The 9,343-nt window shown below is 53.2% G+C and overlaps 1 pseudogene; it reads left to right on the top strand.

Moving 5' to 3' along the window:
* The first annotated feature begins 1,633 nt into the window (after positions 1–1,633).
* On the top strand, positions 1,634–6,261 carry LOC126638132 (gastrula zinc finger protein XlCGF7.1-like; annotated as a pseudogene).
* The last annotated feature ends 3,082 nt before the right edge of the window (positions 6,262–9,343 follow it).

Here is a 9,343-nt window from a genome sequence, read left to right on the forward strand (position 1 = left end):
AGGAAAAAAAGAAAAGACAAAGGAAAAAAAAGAAAAATTGAATAAAACAGGAAAAAAAAAAAAAAAAAATAAAAAAAAAAAAAAGGAAAAAGCCAAAAAGAAAAAAAGAAAGGAAAAAGGAAAAAAAGGAAAAAAAAAAGAAAAAAAGAGGAAAAAAGAAATAAAAGAAAGAAAAAGGAAAAAAAAAAAAAAAAGGAGGGGTGGAAACAAAACAGAAAGAAACCATAAATGTGGTGTTATCACTTGTGCCTATCCCAGGTGTAAGAAATGTGTGCTCTGTATTTAAAACAAATACTTTTAAAACAAAAAGGGGGGAATGTGACACCTCAAGTATACAAAGCTCTGTTTACCCTTCGGTTTTTTGGATTTGAATCAACAAGTATTGAACAAAACCCCCCAGCAGACACCTGATGACAAGGCCCTCTCGAGTGCTCAGCATGGGAAGGGCTCTGCTGCTGCATGATAAAGGCCATATCCTCATAAAACCCATAAATGTCATAAAAAACTCTGCCCTCATAAACCCCACCCGCCTCATAAAAGTGCAGGCCTCATAAAGACACTGCCCTCATAAAGCCCATAAACCTCACAATGGTGCAGGCCTCAGAGAGCCCAAACACCTCATAAAAGAGCTCTCATCATGAAAGCTCTGTCTTCATAACACCCTTAGATGTCATAACGGTGCTGTCCTCATAAGCCCATAAACCTCATAAAGGGGCCATCCTAGAGTGTCTCTCCTCATAAAGTCTCTCTCCTCATAAACCCCATCCACCTCACAGTGGGGCAGCCTCATAACCCTCAGACACCTCAGAACAGTGCAGGCCTCATAAGGCCCCTGTCGTCATAAGGCCCATAAACCTCCTCATGGGGCTGTCATCATAAAGGAGATGTTCTCATAAATGCCACAAACCTCATAAAGGCTCTGTCCTCATAAAGCCTGTGCACCTCAGAATGGGCTCTTCACATCATAAAGGATCTGGCCTCATAAACACCATAAATGTCATAAAAGCACTGTCCTCATACACCCCATGCACCTCATGATAGAGCTCTCATCATAAAAGATCTCTCTGCATAAAGCCCATACACGTCATAAAGGTGCTGTCCTCAGAAAGCCCATACCCCTCATAAGAGGCTCTCCTCATAAAGGCCATGTCCTCATAAACCCCATAAACGTTGCTGCCTAAAAGGCTGCAGAGGGAAAAAGACTCCAGGGGTCACAGAAGCAGCAGAGATTTTCATGAGGCTCCAGGAATACAAACCCACACCCATCCCTTACAACGCAGGGGTTACAGTTTTTATAATGATTTCCACTCAATGCCCGTCCCGTCCCCGCCCCGGTTCTGCCCCGCTCTGCCCCAGGAACGCCCGTGGGGAATTGAGTCTGGGGGAGTTTGGAGCTTTGAGCCGCTGCAACTACAACTCCCGGCGTGCCCCGCGCGGAAAAGGGGGCGGGGCGGGGTCTCTGCCGGCGGTGCGCGCGCACAGCCCCGCGGTGGCTGCCGGGAAAGCGATGGCGGCGATAGCAGGCTCTGCTCCGACTTTGTGAGCCCTGGCCGGGGCTGCGGCGGGGCTGGGGATGCGCTCGGGGGCTGCGGGGAGCGCGGCTGTGGGCGGGAAGGCTGGAGGGCTCGGCAGAGTGGAGAGGAGGGGCTCGGGGGTTCCCGAAGAGGTTTTGAGGTCCGTGAGGGGCTCCCGGGGGGTCGCGGAGGGGATTTGGTGTCCTGAGGGCGCTCAGAGGGGAGGGTGAAGGTGCCTGAAGGGGTTTAGGGGGTCCCTGAAAGGGCTGGGGCCTTGGAACCCCCTCAGGAGAGAGGTTTAAACGCCATGGCTGCACTGCGCAGGCGCCAGCAGAGTCCCCATGAGCAAACTACAACTCCCATTAGGCCCGCGCGGCGCCGCCATTGCCGCTCGTGCCACAGCGCCCCCTGCCGGCTGGGCGGACCGACCGCAGGGAAAGCGGGTCCTGATGCCCCCCCCGAACCCCAGAGACCCCCAAAACTCAGCACACAGAGACCCCACAGGGAGGGGATCCCGGGGGTCCCTAAAGCCTATCAGTGGGGTTCAAGAGGTCTCCCAGCCCTCAGGGGAGGGGTCCTGGCGGTGCCACCCAAAGTCTTGTGAGACAGATGAACCACATGTGGGTAAGGGGATCCCAGTGCCCCCAGTATAGCCCAGTGACCTCCCAGTGGCTTTCAGTATGACCCAATAACCCCCCCAGTGACCACCGAGTGTTTCCCAGTGACCTCCCACTGTCCCTCAGTATGGCCCAATGATCGTCCAGTGAGCACCCAGTAACCCCCTGTATGGCCCAGTAACCTCCCAGTGTCTCCCCGTGTGTTCTGGTAATCCCCCAGTAATCACCCAGTCCCTCCCAGTGCCCTCCAGCATCCCTCAATAACCCCCCAGTCCCTCCAATACCCCCTGGTTAACCCCAGTGTGTCCCAGTATCCCCCAGTAATCACCCAGTGCCCCCCAAAGCCCTCCAAGTGTCCCCAACATGTCCCCAGATGCCCTTGACCTTTCTGTGAGCGTGGGGGGATGGGGCCATTTTGGGGGTCAGAGGGTCCAGGGGGGCCTTCTGGGGGGAGATGGAGGGTTGGGGACATCAGGGATGGGGTTTGGGGCCAGTGGAATGGGGGGTTTCAAGGAGGGAACTGGGGCCATGGGGAGGCCCTGGGGACACTGGAGACACCAGGGGGTTCTCGGGACTCACCTACTTGTGGTGCTGCCCCTCCTCTCCCACCCAGGTGGCCCTGAGCAATGGCCTGGAGGTGAGCCCAGAGCTGGCCCTTAGGAGCCCCTGAGAAGAAGTGGAAGGCAGAGGTGGTGCTGAGGCAGGAGAGCCCCGTGCTGGGGAAGAGGCTGATCTGGGAGTGCCCAGCAGCGAGAAGGTGCTGTGTGCATGCCCTGTGTGCCAGGTGAGCTGGGGCTTTGCTGCAGAGCTGCGGGCGCTGATTGGAGTGGCTGCAGCTGCTGAGCTGGTGGCACCCAGGAACACAAAGTGTGCACGGCCACGGAGCCTGCAGGGAGGAGCAGGGACAGGGTCAGGGCCGCTGTCAACCCGGGGCTGGCTGGGCAGACACAGCAGGTTTGGGGTCCCCGTGGGAGCTGCCAAGGGTGGAGGGCGGAGCGGGCAGTGGCGGAGCTGGGGGACCCCCGGCAGACTGGAGGGGGGAGCACGGAGAGGGAGGAGCCCCGGGACCCCCGGGAGCCTGAAACGGGGGGAGCGGAGAAGGAGAAACCTGGAGAGTGGGGACCCCTGGGATCCCTGGGACAACAAGGTGGAGAACCTGGAGAGGGGGAATGTCTGGGAAGGCGGCACCCCGAAGGTGAGAGTCAGCGGAGAAGGGACTCTTGAGACCCCCAAGACTCCCAGCATCCCTAAGTGGGGCCCCCAACATCCCAGACAGGGAAGACCTTCTGAACCCCAGAGGGGAGAGACCAGAGAGAGGGAACTTGTGGAAGATATTTTTTTGGGGCCATCTTCATAATTTGGAGTATATTTCAGCTGAATCTCAACTTTTTGCAGTTTTCGGGGCAGGGGTCGTCTTGCTATTTCTGAGGGGTTTTTGCCTGAACCTTGGTGGTTTGGGTTTATGTGAGCTGAATCTTGGAGGTCTCCCAGAACCCTGAAGTTGGGAGATGGGGGAGCGTTGGATTCCTAGGACCTGCAGCAGCCTGGAGAGGGCAGGGACCCCTGTAGAGGGGAGACCGCAAATACACATGAATAATCCCAGCAGCCCGAACAGGGGGGACCTCCAGAATCCCACAGTGGAGAGACCAGAGAGGAGGAGCTACTGGCTGGGGTTTTTTGGGCTGAATAGTGATGTTTTGGAGGTTTTTATGGTCCCAGGATGCCCGGTGAGTTCTAGAGATGGACTTGGGCAGGAGGAACCCCCAAGGCAACGCGCTCAGCCCTTGTTTTCCCCCCCAGCAGGATTTGTCCTTCTCAAAGCTTCGGTGGATGGAGGAGGAAGCTGCAAGGAAGAGGAAAGGACCAGGGGCCCCCCAGGCAGGTGAGGAGGAAGTCAGTGGCCCTTTGGCCCTGTCTTATGGTGCATGTGGGGGCCAGATTTGGGGGATGTCCTTGGCCTTCCCTCTGGGCCGGAGGCAAATCCCCTGCCTGTCCTTCTTCCTTCCTGCCCCAGACCCCGAGCTGAGGACGGAGAGCACGGAGGACAAATCCCCCCGGCAGAGCCTGGTGGGAGAGGCCGTTTTGAAGGGTTCCCCGGCGCAGGAAGGCAGCGGGGAGGAAAAGGCCCGGAGATGCCCCCAGAGGAGGGGCTGCAAAGCCAACCCAGGGTGCTCTGAGGAGGAAAGACCTGTCCTGTGCCAGGAAGGCGGCCGGAGCTTGAGCCAGAGCTCTGAGCTGGTGGTCCCTGAGCAGCCTCCCAGCAGGGAGAAGCCCTTCAGGTGCTTGGAATGTGGGAAGAGCTTCAGGCAGAGCAATCACTTCCTCAGGCACCAGCAAATCCACACTGGGGAACGGCCCTACACGTGTAGGGAATGTGGGAAGAGCTTCAGGGACAACTCCAACCTGATCCGACACCAGCTCATCCACACCGGGAAACGGCCCTACACATGTGGGGAGTGTGGGAAGAGCTTCAGGGACAGTTCCACTCTGATCCAACACAACCTCATCCACACTGGGGAATGGCCCTACCCGTGTAGGGAATGTGGGAAGAGCTTCAGGAACAGCTCCAACCTCTGCACCCACCAGCTCATCCACACCGGGGAACGACCCTACAAATGCTTGGAATGTGGGAAGAGGTTTCAGCGCAGTTCAACTCTCCTCGTGCATGAGCGGATACACACAGGGGAGAGACCCTTCCACTGCACCGACTGTGGGAAGAGCTTCAACCTGAACTCCACTCTCGTCATCCACCGGCGCATCCACACCGGGGAGAGGCCCTACAAGTGTGGGGAGTGTGGGAAGAGCTTCACCAACAGCTCCCACTTGACCAAACACCAACGGACCCACCAGTAAGGGAAGACCCTACGAGTTCCCCGACTGCGGGAAGAGCTTTGGCCACTGCTCCCACCCCAAATGACCCCCCTGATGGTGAGGCAACCCCTGGAGTCCAGGGACTGTCAGTCCATCCCTTTTTACCAGAAAGGGCCAGTCCCCTTTGCCAGGGGCAGGTTGTGTCAACAGATCCCTTCTTGGGGGGTGTGTGGAGATTCCTGCCTTGGCTGGGGACCCCCCAAGGTCAGTGCTGGAGGTTGAGAGCAGAGATCTCCCCCCGAGTGTTGGTCTGGGGGAGTTCTATCCATCTCTAATGAATAATTCTTGCTTTGGTGCCAGTTTGAGTAGAATTGCTTCAACAATTGCTTTAGTGTAGAGCACTGTCCTATCTTATGCTGTCCTACTGGTAGTTTTAGTGTTTCTATTGTGGAGTAAATAATTCTGATGAAGATCTTTTGTCTGATCATTTGTAGCCCTAAATAATTCATTTCTATGAATAGATCTGATTTGCCATCCTTAAAACCTGGGAGACAAAAGTGGTTCAGTCCCACCTCTGTAATTGCTCTACACTGAAAGTGTTGGCATAACCCAAAGCTGTGATTGGATCCAGCAGCCCCAGCACCCCACAGTCAGTTGGGAGCTCAGGGAGGACACCCCTCTTTTCCAGCCCCCTGTGCCCAAAGACCCCCATGGGAGCATTGGACCTGCCAGACCACTCCCCCTTTTCCACTCTTCTCCCTCTTCATTTTTCGAGGTCACAATGAGAATGCACAATGGTTGCCATGGTGTAAGGGGGTAGTTTTGATTTAGATGACCAGTGGAGCACATAGGGGTGAGAAAGTGATTATATTCGCATGTGAAACCAGCCAGAGTGTTGTACAAGGTAACTTTATTGCACAAGTTCACTGTAAGGCCCATTGTGCCTTTAGCAAAGTTAACTGGATGTCCCCCATTATCAGAGCTGAGCTCCTCCTTGGCTTGGTTACATTCTGCAAGATAGATACAAATCCCCTTGAAACACAATGGTACAGGTCGTCCATAGGGCTGAGGAAGGTGATGGAGAGGAAGATGATGTGGGCAGGGGTCGTTGGCCCCTTCCCCTACAGTGGGGCACGCCCAGACTGTTGCCATGAGGTGATGAACGGGTGCTGTTTGGCTGCCACTCAATCACCGCCTAATGCTGTGTCCTGGCCCTATGTAGTTTAATGTAGAGCTGATGGAATGGGGTGTCAGCACTGTTGGGTGGAGCAATGCTCATCCTTCCATCCACACTGCGCTGTTCCGTGGGGACACCCACCAGCCCCTGCAGACCCTGGTAGGCCTGACCTGTCTGTGCGGGTGAGCAGTTTATTGATAGGAAACAACCAAGAAATCAAACATTTTATATCCTTTTATCCCTTTAATTCCCTTTTTACTAGCTAATGCTGTAACGGAGACTGTTCGTGGTATTGTATGAATGCCAATAGATAAAGTAGTGTTTTTGTATTCTTTTTAAGCTTTTGATTCTCTTTGCTAATAGTTTTTTTTACTCTCACTGCAATAAAAGATATTTTGTAGTGTTTGAATGACTGTTGTACTTGTCTTTATTCCAGACGTGTCCTTGTGAACCTGGTACACACAGTGATGTCATGGTTGTCCCTGTGATGTCACCAGTGTCACTGATGATGTCACAGGTGTCTCTGTGATGTCACCCTTGTCCTTGTGAAGTCACCGATGTCCCCAGTGATGTCACTGATGTCCATGTGTGGGGTGCTTAGCTGAAAAAAGACACACTATAGATCAACCGTACTAATTGGCCTCAGTTAGGCCTGCCCCTGACATAGCCAGAAGCCTCTTTGCAGGCAGTGGAAAGATACAGGAGCAGTGATAACAGACTGCAGGAATGTAAACAAAGAGAAACCTGTGACAAAAATAAGGAGGAGTTTTAGGAGAAAAACAATGTCTTCATATCACATGGACATCTGTGTGCACCCAATAGGAAGTGTGTTAGTAATGCACGCTCAGTTCGTGGGTTACAGCAAATAACCAATAGTTTGAAAGTGATCACGCCCCGGGGGACAGTGAAAGTATATAAGAGGTTGGGTTGTGTAAATAAAGCGGAACATTTGCATAAATCATCCTGATTTGTGTGCAGTTTGTTCTGGAAGCTCCTCCGCCAACATCCACGTTATATCACAACTGTCCCTTTGTTGTCACCAGTCTCCTGTGACATCACTTGTCCCCAAGTGATGTCACCGATGTCCCTGTGATGACACCTCTGTTCCCTGTGTTGTAACCCCTGTCCCCTGTGATGTTACCGATAGCCCTGTGACATCACAGCTGTCCCTTTGTTGTCAGCAGTCCCATGTGATGTCATTGGTCCCAAATGATGTCACCAGTGTATCTGTAATGGGACCAGTGTTACTGATGATGTCACTGGTGTCTCTGCAATGTCACCCCCTTTCTTGTGCAATCACTGATGTCCCTAGTGATGTCACTGATGTCCTTGGGAGATCACAGCTGCCCCTTTGTTTTCAACAGTCTTCTGTGATGTCACTGGTCCACAATCATGTCAGTGCTGTCCCTGTCATGTCACCACTCTCCCCTGTGATGTCACCAATGTCCCCCATGATATCACTGGTGTCTCTGTGTTGTTATCCAGGTCCCCTGTGATGTCACTGATGTCCCTGTGACATCACGACCTTCCCTTTGTTGTCACCAGTCCCCAGTGATATTTCTGGTCCCCAGTGATGCCATTGCTGTCTCTGTGATGTCACCACTGTCTTCAACGGTAGCACCATGTTCTCATGATGTCACCGATGTCCCTGTGATGTCCCTGTGATGTCCCTCTGACATCACGACTTTCCCTTTGTTGGCAACAGTTGCCTATGATTTCACAGATTCCCCTGTGATGTCACCACTGTCCCATGTGATGTCACCAATGTCCGCAATGATATAATTGGTGTCTCTGTGTTGTCACCTCCACCCCCTGTGATGTCACCAATGTCTCTGTGACATCACGGCCTTCCCATTGCTGTAAGCAGTCCCTTGTGACATCACTGTTCTCCAGTGATGTCACTGCTGTCTCGATGATACCACCACTGTCCCCAGCAGTGCCACCAGGTCCCTGTGGCGTCACCGATGTCCCCAGTGATGTTACCAGACCCCTGTGATGTCACAGATGGCTTTGTGCCATCGCGTCTGTCCCTTTGTTCTCAACACTCCCCTGTGATGTCACTGATCTCCAGTGATGTCACTAACTTTCCTGTGATGTCACCCCTGTCCCCTCTGATGTCACTGATGTCCCTGACATTGTCACTGGTGTCACTGTGATGTCACCCCTGTCCTTGTGAAGTCCCTGAAGTCCGCTGTGATGTCACCAATGTCCCTGTGACATCACGGTTGTCCCTTTGTTATCAACAGTCCCCAGTGATGTCACTGGTCCCCAGTGATGTCACCTTTGTCTCTGTGATGCCACCACTGTCCCCAGTGGTGGCACCCTGTCCCTGTGATGTCACCGATATCCCTGTGATGTCACTAGACCTCTGTGATGTCATTGATGTCCCTGTGACATCGCAGTTGTCCCTTTCTTGTTACCAGTCCCCTAAGATGTCACTGGTCCCCAGTGATATCACCCATGTATGTGTGATGTCACCACTGTCCCCTGCGGTGTCACCAATGTCCAGTGATGTCATTGCTTTCTCTATAATGTCACCCTTGTCTTTGTGAAGTCACCAATATCCCTAGTGTTGTGACCGATGTCCCTGTGATGTCACCAGTGTCAATGATGATGTCACTGGTGTCTCTGTGATGTCACCCCTTGCCTTGTGAAGGTACTGATGTCCCTGTGACATCATGGCTTTCCCATTGTTGTCACCAGTCCCCTGTTTTGTCATTGGTTTCCAGTGATGTCACTGCTGTCTCTGTGATGTCACCACTGTCCCCAGCGGTGGCTCCATGTCCCCATGATGTCACTGATTTTCCTGTGACATCAGGGCTTTCTGTTTTTGTCACCAGTCCCCTGTGATGTCACTGGTCCACAAAGATTTCTCCTCTGTCCCTGTGATGTCACCACTGTCCCCAATGATGTCACTGGTGTCTCTATGATATCAACCCTGTCCCTGTGAATTTACTGATGTCCCAGTGACATCACAGCTCTCCCTTTGTTGTCAACATTCTCCTGTGATGTCACTGGTTCCCAGTAATGTCACTGCTGTCGCTGTGATTTCACCACTGTCCCCAGCAGTGCCCCCATGTCCCTGTGATGTGACCGCTGTCCCTGTGATGTCACCAGACCCCTGTGATGTCACCAGTGTCCCTGTGACATCACTGCTGTCCCTCTGTTTTCACTCTTATGTCACTGGTCCCCAGTGATGCCCCTGCTGTCTCTCTGATGTCACC

The sequence above is a fragment of the Myiozetetes cayanensis genome, unplaced genomic scaffold, assembly GCF_022539395.1.
Source record: "Myiozetetes cayanensis isolate MyiCay16 unplaced genomic scaffold, myiCay2020 scf164, whole genome shotgun sequence".
Classification (NCBI taxonomy): Eukaryota; Metazoa; Chordata; class Aves; order Passeriformes; family Tyrannidae; genus Myiozetetes; species Myiozetetes cayanensis.